General features: G+C 33.2%; 1 protein-coding gene and 1 long non-coding RNA gene across 2 annotated transcripts in view; one reads left to right on the top strand and one right to left on the bottom strand.

The window, feature by feature from the left end:
• The window catches only part of LOC145290028 (uncharacterized), a 105,427-nt gene extending 92,790 nt beyond the window's left edge, over positions 1 to 12,637 (bottom strand). The window contains exon 1 of the long non-coding RNA XR_013869314.1: positions 12,369 to 12,637. This is a non-coding gene — a long non-coding RNA (uncharacterized LOC145290028). The remainder of the gene's footprint in view (positions 1 to 12,368) is intronic.
• LOC145290012 (F-box only protein 25-like) overlaps positions 1 to 12,669 on the top strand; it is a 143,688-nt gene that overhangs the window by 79,564 nt on the left and 51,455 nt on the right. The window lies entirely within an intron of this gene.

The raw sequence follows: 12,669 nt of genomic DNA, 5'->3' as shown, positions 1-12,669 counted from the left end.
TAATTAAAAAACCAAAACAAAAAAGTAACGCTCCCAGTTTTTAATTTTTTTGTTTGTTTTTTTTATTATTGTTTTTATGACTCCAAAAAACATCGTTAAAATAAGAACCAAAAATTTTTTTAATTAACTTTGTATGAACATAATAAACGCTTTAAAATAAGTGAAACCACTAATAACTTAGCCAGTTAGGTAGAAAAAAACAAACAAACATTAAACAAATAAAAATATTTTTAAAAAATATTATGGGGGGGGGTGCTATAGTCTATTTTAAAAAGCAATATCTCCTTCAAAAACGATCATAAAATGTGTTTTCAATCGATATTTATTCAATACGGGACCAGTTTTCCTACCTAGCGAAAGGGGACGAGTTTTCCCGAGACGAGTTTTCCCGGGACGAGTTTTCCTAAATTCGTCCACATATAATGTATAAATATTACGGTCTTATTTTAAATTTAAATTTTTTAATAATTGATTATAGATTAATTTTTGCATGAATATATTTTGTAACAATCAAATAGTATGCAAACGATAAATTCTATTTAACCCATACATGAGTTTGACAAAGTGGACCTGAGAGTAATTTTAATTAAGGAGTTACTTCATTCTCTCCAAAGATTACAAATTAGTCGCATGATGGGATGTCTGTATATATTCTGAGTTTTGATTACAGACACCAAGTCTTCATTATAATAATATATTTGAATTTGCAAGACATAAATCATCATTTATTTGGTATTTAATCTTTGACATTAATTTATTGTTAAACTGATGGAAATTGTGGATTAAAGCGAATAAAACAGGATGCAGATGATGAAGCTGGACTGCACAGATGGCGATTAAGAAAAACGTTATAGCGAGATTGGATAGTATAATAGTTTGACTGTATAACAGAGATGAGACATAAAAGTGAGGTATTTCATGGATATGTTTTTTTTTTTTTTGGTTATTAAATGTTTTCTTTTCTTCATCTCTCTTTTTGTTTCTTCTTTTTTTTTTTAAATTCGTTCCTTATGTTTTTGTTTTTAATTCGTTCCTTATTTTTTTGTTTTTAATTCGTTCCTTATTTTTTTGTTTTTAATTCGTTCCTTATTTTTTTGTTTTTAATTCGTTCCTTATTTTTTTGTTTTTAATTCGTTCCTTATTTTTTTGTTTTTAATTCGTTCCTTATTTTTTTTGTTTTTAATTCGTTCCTTATTTTTTTTGTTTTTAATTCGTTCCTTATTTTTTTGTTTTTAATTCGTTCCGTTTATTTTTTTTTTTAATTCGTTTCGTTTTTTTTTTTTAATTCGTTCGGTTTTCTTCTAATTCGTTTCGTTTTTTTTTTTAAATTATTTTTGGTTGTGTTTTTTTTTTTTTTCACTTTTTTCATGTTTTCAATAAATGTTGTGGTCCTATAAGAACCTAAAAGAAAGACCAATTCTATATTTAGTGAAAACAAAATATATTGAAACAAAAAAGTAAATAGAAAAAAATAAAGAATCAGGGTATACGTCAGTCCGACTGCCACAAGTGCATAACACCGAGAGACATATTCTCCTGGTCTTTATAATGAGTGGAAGAGTTCATTATTATGCATAGGGTGGACACACCACAACAACAAATGAGTGAATTTATTTATTTTTTTATCGCTCACTACAATAAACATTGAGATTTCCTTACCTCAAGAGAAATGAATTACTGGAACAAATTGGTGGGATATTTCCTAAATGTAACCAAAGTAAATAGTTTTTCGAATTGTCTGATTTTGTCATTATGGCATTTAAATATGTTCATTAACAGAATTACCCACAATGCACTTACTGAGTTTCTTGGTGTTTTTGTTTATTCTTCCTGATTGGTGTCTCTGTTGGCCACAACTTCATCCTGACTGATCTTTACTGTGCTGATGACAGCCATTCTCGGAGAAAACTTTGTCGACATTTAATCAACCATAGACAACGTCCATTTCGTCTCCAATGCTCAAATAAAGACACAATGCAGAATCATCCCCCTCTCCCTCAATCAATCTCTTTAAAAAAAGAGACTTTGCTGATTCAGCCACGCTGTGCACTGTAACCCAGAAGTGTTTATTCATGAAGCAATAATTCCAGAACCACTGAAACGTTGGCAAAGACTCTTGAAAGGCCAACTGAAGATGTAGTTACACACCATAAAAGCTGACATTGAACCTAGTTCGAGTCCACAGGTTTGCAGTGTTCGCCATCACAATTTTGGCCACTGTGGACCACCGTGCATGATCTGCATCCATCTAGGATGAGATAGCTCAACCCATCTTGGGTAAATATCGTCTCAAGCCAAGTCAAGATAATAGCATACAGAATGAATTTAAGAAACTATATAGACAGCATTGGGGAATTTCAGACGACATTTTTAAAAGAATCTGATTTTACTCGAAGTATTCAGGTGTGATAAAGAAAAAAAGTAGAAACACAAAAATAATTTTAATTTTTGACCCTTTGCTGACCTAAAATTTAATCAGACGTTTGTTGCTCGACACCCAATTAAGTTTAAGAATGTTTGTAATATTCAAATAGATGTAGCCGATCTAAAGGTAGACACCATTATCAGTATGAACCGTGTTGTATGAATGCTATGTATATCGTTGTTTACGTTTTGTATATTGTCAAATGTAATCTATATATCTAAAAAAGTGAAAATATGTGTTGTGTGTGAGAACACTTCTCAACCTATATACTCAACGAATTTTTAATCTAGAGACTTGAAATTTGGTATATAAGGTAATCAGACACGTGAAAAACTTTTTAATCAGTTTACGTCCGGAAATTGTGGTCAAAATTGAAAAATTGGTACTTGAGAGGATCATTGGATTTTTATCGGTTTTTCAACTGTTTCATGGCTGTGCTTGTGCAAATCTTAACATCATGTTAAGAATAAGTAGGTTTGAAAATACTTTTTAAAGATCGTATTAAGCCGGCTTAATGGTTATCATACTTGATTCACTGTCTTTAGGTTTTAGTTTCGATCACAGCTCGAGTATTTGTTTTTACTTACAAAAGTGAACTGTTTAGAAAAAAAAACATAATACTCGCATGCATATGTCTCAGTTTTTTCCGTTTTTTAACTTTTTTTTAAGAATTTAAAGGTACATTTAATACCGGGCAACGCCAGATACATCTACTAGTACACATATAAATTGTACTTTGCATTTCTTTTTGTATTGTTAAGTCAAAATTATCTGACTTAGCTGACTTAGATTTATTGTTGGATAATCTTATAGAATGCATTATCTCACCCAGAAGTAAAGAAAATTCGTTGTAATTTAGAACAAGATTTCATCCTCTTTCAGGCGTTTCCTTCAGAGCATGAACGTTTTCATCCAACTCCTTTTAGAAGTATGCCTTACCAAACCTTATCAGGTTTTGTCTCTAGATTAGATCTTTTGAAAGCAGTTGCATAGACTCGCATAAACGCAACACTAAATAACATTTACTTATTCATTGGTCATGCATAGTTCTCTGATCTTGAGAATACACGTCCTTTCTACTTGTATTAAAAAATTCCTTTTTACCATCTTATTTTTTTTTTCATATCAAAAAAAAATCGAGCATTTTTCGTTTTCATTTAATTTCTTTACGTTATTTTACAATTTTTATTTTCCTTTTATTTAAAGTCTTCATTTTCCCCCCTTTTTATTATTTTAATTATTTATTATATTATAAAACATCAGCTTTACTCTTTTCACTTATACACAAAGGCTTATATCTGACTCTGATGAAATGGATATATAAATAAATTATTGTTTATTATTTAGAATAACAACATGAATCAGTTTTGATTAAAACTTGTAGAGCATTAGTTTTGGGAAGGTGGGGACGAGGACTTAGTTTTTGTTTCAGTCAATTAACAACAGACATAATGCTGAACTCTAACACACATAACAGGTAATGTAACCAGATGAAAATTCTAAGCCATCATAATACGTGACTCAAATCTAATTAGTGAGGATATCATCGAATTATACAAAAGTAGGTAATAAAAGGATTCTAATTAATTAAAAAGTATCTGCACGATTGCTGTACTTGTACAATTTTTTAAATTCTTTTCTAAGAAATACTGTTTTTCTTTAATTGATATGAACTCACCATAATACTTGGCACCTAATACCGGCATATAAGTTTCTATTCTAGCCAGAAATTGCACTCTAAATGACAGTTTAAAGACTTCAAAAATACATTCGAATTCCAAAGATTGAGCGTGGTTGTTTGGGTGTTTTGTTTTATTGCATATCAACTCTTCAATTTATTTTATGTAATTTTGTGATTGTTTTGTAGAGAGAAAATATTGGTATTGCTTTTGCGTTGATGTTCGGTGCATTTTGGGTTAAAAAGCCGGTATCTTCAGATAGTCTAATCTGGTAGCACGAGAAGATTATGATGATCACTTTTTTTTGTGCACATTTCCCTACGCAATAACTCAATTTTAAGTCTACAGACTCGAAATTTGATATACAGGGTACTGAGATTTAGGAAAATCTTTGTAATCCATTTTCGGCGAAAAATTTGGCTGTTAAGGGGTCAAAGTTCAACGATTTGACCTTTGAGAACTGACAATTTTGGGTCTAAACACTTGAAATTTTAGATATAGGTTCCTTGGACATGAATCTAACTTAATAACTTGATTTGAGCCCAAAACAATAAATGTTAAGGGGTCATAATAGGGGTCAAAGTTAAAAAGAAATTGACCTCTGCGGTCTCTACCAAATTACTCAAACAATTTCTGGTCTAAACATTTGAAATTTTACATAAGGGGTATTCAGAGATAGGGCAAGATTTTTAATCGGTTTGGGTCGAAAATCTTTAGTTACCAATATATAAATGTATGTATGTTTGTATGTCTGCCTAAAACTTTCGACAGAGGCGACGGATTTTTACAAAATCAGTATCGTTTTGAAGTTTGATCTTTCAGATGACAAATATCGAAAAATTGGCTAAAAATATTTATATCTTCACCTTCAACTGGGCACTTTTCTACAGGGGGGGGGTCGCTTTTTTTGCCGATATTTTTTAAAGATATCCTCTCTTTTCGATTGTCTAGCCTTAATTTAAACATAAGTCACTTCCGGTTTGGCGGTGGTCGTAACAGCAAAGATGTAAGTTTTTTTCCCATTCTTTTCTTCCTTTGTGGTACGGGTTCGAGCCTGCCTTCCTACTACCACTTTTTTTTTTTCTCAATATACACAGCCAAACACCCGGCCAACGCCGGGCTGAAATGCTAGTAATTACAAAAAGATGGCCCAAACCAGTGTTTCCACTATAGCCTCTGGCATTCGAAAGTGATTTAAAATCATTTTTATTAGAAAATAGAATTAAGTTTATAACGGAAAGTTAAGTATTATGCCATTTGTTATGTTTCTAAACTAAAGAAAAACCGGTATTTTTTTTTTTTGTTAGAGAAGTCACTATTCTAGAAAATAATCTAATGTTTTTTAGGAGTAGGTGCTTTACATGATGTGTTTGAATGATATGCTATTTTGGGGTGATTGAGTCACATGAAAACCAATCAATCTTGAAGTTGCATTAATTTCAACTGACCCTTGAAGGACTACATCAGCTCCTTTGGGAATCGCAAACAGCCGCATGAAGTTATCTTGGCTGAAAACATATTATTCCAAGAAGACTTTTACCAGCCAAACCTTTTCACTTCCTTTCTTCATTTTGATTCTGTCTGCACTTTCGCTAACCTATACTCCACGGTGAAGGTAATTTAAAAACTTCTTGTTTTTATTTAAGTTACTGAGTTTGCTAGTATTTCTGTTTCTTCTTCCTGACTAACTTTGGCTATGCCATCGGCGTGATCATTCTCAGAAAAAAATAAACAAAAATCTTTGCTGCCATCCAATCAGTCATAGACAAAATCCATTTTGTCTACTATTCCCAAATAGGGACACAATGCAGGATCATCTCCCTCAACCAATCTCTTTTAAAAGGGAGATTTTACTGCATGTTACGATCCAGGCGAATTCATTTACAAAGCAAGTAAGTAATATAGTGTTATGGGCGAGAAGCAAAAAGACAAAAGAATTCAACCTCGACAGTATATGTTAATATGAAGTAGGAAATACTCAAATATTTATGTTGTACTATATTGCATTTCTTTCCAATTTGGTAATCTTCATCTTTTCTTCATCTTTTTTCTTCTTCTGTTTGCTATACTCTTACTAACTAGTTGGATGCATGGAAATTTCATGGAATGAGAAATATGTTTAATCAACAAATATGCTTTCATAAAGCTGATATTTTTCTGTATAGTGCAGAATATTAGTTTTTTGAACAGACAAAACCAATGACACGCAGCAAATATGAGTTCATTAACATTTATATGAAAATAGTGCCCATTGTATTTCAAATATAGAACTGATCCAAATGAGATAACTTAATAAATACTCAGAAAGTAATATTGTGCTACATAGTTCAATACAAATAATAAAATCACATTAAAGCAACAATCTTTAATTTTCTCGTTCAATCCACCTCCTCTTGGTAGACAATGTTCTTTATTTGCCCTGTTTCTATCGAATGTTCTCTTTCTGTATAACGTTTCACTGACTTTCTTCTGTGAAGAACCACTGTATGTCGAAATTTCTATAAGTTCCTTTCTCACACCATTATAACAAGTATCATATATTATTATGATATCCCCAATTTGAGCCGGCAATCAATCGAGTTGATTGAAAAATTGCCTATTTCATCGATTTCGACGACAATAAAAATATGGGAGTGTGAAACATTCATTGATCATCATTCAATCCCGGGCAACGTTGGGTCACTCTGCTAGTATTATATCAATCTTGCTTCCCGGTCAATTTATATTGTATGACATTTATTCAGACTAAGCCGCTCCTCTCTCTCGCCCCCCTCTCTCTCTCTCTCTGTCTCTCTCTCTCTCTCCCGTGATAGGTTATATGCATGTTACTTATTATCTATGATTGTCAATCAATTGAAATCAATCAAAATAATCAGTCTTTTCTAAAATACTTTGATGATTTTATAAGCGTATAGCGAGACGGCCTGTGGAGATTTTCCAAACAACTTTTAAGAAACACTGTGAACTAAGAACATCTGTTTTGAGCTAGGTTTTTCCAAGAGTCAGAGTACAAACTAAGCTGAAGGATACATTCAAGCTGTCCCAAACCGTTTCTGCTGTCCTCCTGAGGTTCTTTTGCATTTGTGAAATATACTCACGTGGTAGCTATAAAAAAATCATAAAATATTTGTTCTCTTAAGCAACAGCTATATTATGCTACTTCCAAATTATATATATATATATATATATATATATATATATATATATATATATATAATTTCTGTAGAAATATATTTTTTTATAATATATATCAATCCTTATTTAAGAAGCTCAATGTAATTACAGAGCAATATAGAGAATAAAGGACAAAAATTTATACTCCAAAATTCGTGATGTTGACCATCTTATAATTTATTCCTTTAATTCAGTTGACTTATACAATTCTTTTTCTTTTTTTTTTTTTTTTTTTTACACAGTGGTCACCACTTATCAAGGCCCGGAAGCCACTCAGGGATAAGAGTTATTGCAAGTACATTACGTTAGTGTGGAGATTTGATGAAGTGTTTACTTAAGGGGGCGGTTCATTAGGAATTTGTTAACGTTGGACTTGAACACATCCAAGTTGTAGTCAGGTGGGAAGCAGGCAGATGGAACAGAGGTCCACAGGCGTGCAGTTCTAAGAAAGAAGCTTTGCTCATGGAATCCACGTTTTGATTTAGGCACAGATAAAGAGTGGGGGAAATTTTTCACAGTGGATTCGGCTAGATGGGTGTTTTTCGTGAAAGATTGGCGGGGGGGGGGGACCAGAGATTGGAGTTCAGACGAGCACCTGCCATGGAAATAACGATAAAACAAGGATAGGCTCGCAACGTCTCTTCTGTGGGAGAGAGGTTGCAGGGTAGAGAAAAGGGCATCCCCCACTAAGCCACGAAGTCTATTTTGTACTCTGTCAAGGCAGGATAGGCTGTTTTTAGCAGCTCCTGCCCAGATATGGCAGCAGTATTCCATCCTTGGACGTACTTGGCTTTTATATAGATAGAGAATTGCATCAGGAGTGAGATATCCTCTGGAGCGGTAGAAGGATCCCACCATCTTTCCAGTGACCTTGGAAACAGATGATGTACGTGTTCCATTTCAGATCAGGAGTAAAGGTCAAACCCAGAAGCTTGTCAAAACACAGGGCCTCTCTCAGACGAGAGCTATCCATCACAATTGATGCCAGATGGGGATCAGAGCGTTGATGATGTAAGGATAGGAGTTTGGTTTTAGATGCATTAAAGGTAACCAGCCACGTCTTCCCCCACTGAACCACGCGCTCGAGATCAGAGGAGAGAGAATCAGAGAGAACTTTGTCATTTACAGCCTTTGATGTGTTGCCATAGATGGTCGTGTCATCAGCATGGATGTCAACGAGTGATTTAAGTATGTGTTTAGGGAGGTCATTGATGTAGATCAGGAAGAGAGTTGGGCCCAGGATTGACCCCTGAGGGACTCCAGCATTAATACTGCAGGCCTCTGATTTTTGTCCATCAACCACTCTTATGAGCCTATCGGAGAGAAATGATTTAATGATTGAGAAAACATTTCCAGTTATACTGTAGCTGGAAATCTTGTGAAGTAGACCCTTATGCCATACCTTGTCGAAGGCTTTTGATATGTCAAGAGCAATTGCCCTAGAAAGGAAACCTTTGTCAAGAGATTTACTAATCCTGTGAGATATAACCGTCAGCACATCTGCAGTAGATCTTGCAGAGCAGAAACCATATTGTGTGTCACTAAGAAGGTTGTTTCTGCTGAGGTGGTTGACTATTTCTCTATTTAATATGGATTCCAGTAACTTACTCATAACACACAGGAGACTTATTGGTCTGTACTGAGAGGGAGATGACTTATCACCTGAATTCTTAAATACAGGGCAAACTGATGAGGTCTTCCAGGGAGTCGGAAAGCACTTCTCCTTAAGGCAGCCCTCAAACAGTTTCGTAAGTATGGGAGCAAGTTCTGGTTGAAGCTTTTTTAACACTATAATTGGGATGCCGTCAGGGCCAGTTGCTTTACTGGAATCAAGGTTCTTGATAAGCTTGGCGACCTCATGCACGGATATTTGTATGTTACCTAGCATGTTCTGTGTTATAGGAGGAAATATGGGGAGTTGATGGCCTTCGTCGCATAGGGTAGAATTAGCTGCAAAGTTCTTTGCAAATAGTTTGGCCTTGTCTGACGCTGACGAGATGACCTCTGGTCCATTGATAATGGTTGGTATAGAACGCACACTTCTGTTCAGGATCCTATTCTTGACAGTATCTGTTTCGTAGCGTAAAATCAAATACTTAATTATTATATCAATCAGTGAATCTATTATGCTCTTAACTCATCAGAAGAAATAGCAACAATCAATCCGTCAAAAGGAACTGAAATGTGATTTGACATGATTAAAATCCGAAAATTGGAAGAGAAGCTGCAAATACCTTTTCATTTTTCCATTATGCCATATGGAATTTTTATCAAACAAAGTCATTAAACCCAACTATTCGTACCAACAATTTTAATTAATTTATGTATCTTCTACCAAAATGTTCTATTTAATAATTAGTAAATTTATTAATTTTAATTTGTGTATACATACTTATGAAAATAATATCAACAAATTATAAACTATTATACATGTTTATATATACGAAACTAAACTAAGCTAAAAAAAAACAAAAAAAAAAACGAACAAAAAACGATTGATCTTTACGGACGGTTATCATAACTAATTAATTGATTTGAATTGAAAACCATACACAATACAATTCTATTAGCCATTATAATCAAGCTTATTAATCATTACAATTATAATTTTCAAAATAATACAATTCAAAAACTATACTTACGTTTTCTTAAGTTTAAATATAATCTGGAAACTCCGTTATATCGTAATTTTAAATAATTAAATTTACTTAATAAAGCGAGGCAGAGTTACTTCCCTTGGAACAAATCTAACCAGATATTAACATTACTTATATTTATTTATTTGACCAACGTGTAGACATCCATATTCAACATATATATATATATAAGTTGTAGTCCCTGTTTGTTTGTTTGTTCACAAACTCTATCTAGGGTTTTGGAGATAAATCCCAATAACTGTATATATTCTGAAACTACTTTATCCAGGGTACTGGGATAAGTATCTATCATTTTAATTACAGTGGACAGAATAATGTGATTAGCATTCACGTTTGAAAAGAAATAAAACTGTTTTTCTTAATTGGATTTATAACTTGAAAATTATAGAAATATGAAATAATGGATTCAAGATTCTGCTTCAAAGAAAGAAAATCTATAAATTTACTAGCTTTAAAATTACTTTCAATTTACTTGGTTTATTTTCCACTCAATCAATACTGAGTACATTCTTGGGTTCCGCTTCAAAAATTGAATATATAAAATATAAAAATACTAAAAATAAAATAAAACCGATAATATGATGTTATGGGCAGGGGGCAAAAGGAAATAAAGTTCCTTATTCGATCAAGGGCAATGATAGATCTTCCTGCTAGTTCACTATCTACATGTAGGAAAGAATTCAACCAGGACACACCAGTGAATACAACAAAAACTTGTCTAGTTGCAAACATGGTAAATAGTTTCTCCTTTTATTTCTCTCTCTACCTAAATCTGAACGAAACGACCATAAGCAATTTTTTAATACCCGTCTGTGAAATGCAATACCGCGAAGCTGCTTCCCAGCTGACTACAACATTGTCATTTTCAAATCCAATGTAAACAAATTCTGTTTGAGCTGCTCGTTTAACTAACTTCTACCATCGTTATCAATCTTCATGGTGTTGCTACACCATCTACACATCCTTGAGTGACCTTTCGACTTTGATAAGTGGTGACCCCTTAGTAAATGAAAAGTGTGAAAGACCTTTATGGAATCACACAAATATTTGTGTTGTACTTAATTTTTTTCTTTACTTGGCAATCATTATACTCATCTGTTTGTTATATTCTTACTAATTGCTTTCTGATCAGTTTATATTATACTAGTCTGGGTGCCCGGTTGTTTGGAGATGTGTGTTGAGCAAAAAAAAAAAAAAAAAAAGTGGTAGTAGGCAGGCAGGCAGGCTAGAACTCGTACCGCAAAGGAGGAAAAGAATGTGAAAAAAAACGTGACGTCTTTGCTGTTACGTCCATTGTCAAACCGGAAGTGACGGACGTTTAAATTAAGGCTAGTCAATCGAAAAGAGGGGGGTGATTTGAAAATATCGGCGAAAAAAGTGACCCCTCCCTGAAGAAAAGTGCTAAGTTGAGGGAATGTTTTTAGCCAATTTTTTAATATTTGTTGTCCGAAGGGTTGAACTTCCAAACGATACTGATCTCGTGAAAATCCGTCGCCTCTGTTGAAAATTTTAGGCAGACATAAAAACATATATACATACATACATTTAAGCAAACAGGGGAGATTTATAATATAGATGACATTTATTCAGGTTAATCTCCCCTCTCTCTCTCTCTCTCTCTCTCTCTCTCTCTCTCTCTCTTTCGTGATAGGTTATATGCATGTTACTTCTTATTATCTATGATTGTTAATCAGTTGAAATCAATTAAAATAATAAGTCTTTTCTAAAATACTTTGATGAAGTGGTATAAGCTTTTTGCAAGGCAGTAGACGTATAGGTCACTCCATCAAATTTTAAAAGACACCATTATCCTCCTTCAATCATCAGCAACAAACGAATACGTTTTGTACAAATATCAACTGTCGATGGGGAAAGAATCTTGATAGAAAAGTACACTTTCACGCCTTTTCAAAAAATAGACATTGGAACATCGGCACTGATACTTATGTGGTGATACTGCAGAGAGACCTAGAGTGAAGCAACCAAGATTAGCATGCACCTATTGCAAGGGAACAGTTCAAATCAAAGATTTTCCCCTCATTATGCCTCTTAAACATTAAAAAATAATAAAAAATAAACGAAATTTGAAGAATTAGTATTTGTTGCTGTCTAATGCCTATTCACAAAACTTGGTGGCATCTGAATTTTCATGAAAGGCTTCTACGTCCTCTCGCCCCCTTTGCATAAAACTGGATTCAACTCACAATATCCATCCATAGAAATAATACAAACACATAAACATACCTAACTTTATATAGTGATATGTCGAGCACTGGAGTTTTTGTTTTCGGAAATCGTTTTTGACAAATCGTAAACAACTTTTTCCTAATTCGAAATGGGTGGCTTAATTATACGTGTCACACCAAGGCATACACAGTATTTAACTTTGGCCGATAAATCGGATGATAATTATAAATTATAAATGATACTTACCTTTACAACTTATTATTATCTATCTACTTTTCTTATTTATCACCATTGAACCATCATTGCTCTATAGGCATCTGTGTCATTTATTTCTGATTCACATTCCTTTTTATTTAGTCAGTTCAAACTATAAATATTATTATTTTCTTTTAATTCATTCATATCATTTCCTGTTCATTTACGTCTTTTAATTGTAAGTTTCCGTACTTTTTTTGTCTTGTCCTTTGTTTTTTTTTTATTTTTATTTTTTGTTTCTCAACACTCCAATCAGGTTAACAACCTTATTTTGTGTTTGAAAATTAAGCGG

The sequence above is a fragment of the Euprymna scolopes genome, chromosome 2 (genome assembly GCF_053919585.1).
Source record: "Euprymna scolopes isolate OS-2025 chromosome 2, ASM5391958v1, whole genome shotgun sequence".
NCBI lineage: Eukaryota > Metazoa > Mollusca > Cephalopoda > Sepiida > Sepiolidae > Euprymna > Euprymna scolopes.
Note: the sequence above shows the minus strand (reverse complement) of the source record. Positions and strands in the feature narration are given on the sequence as shown.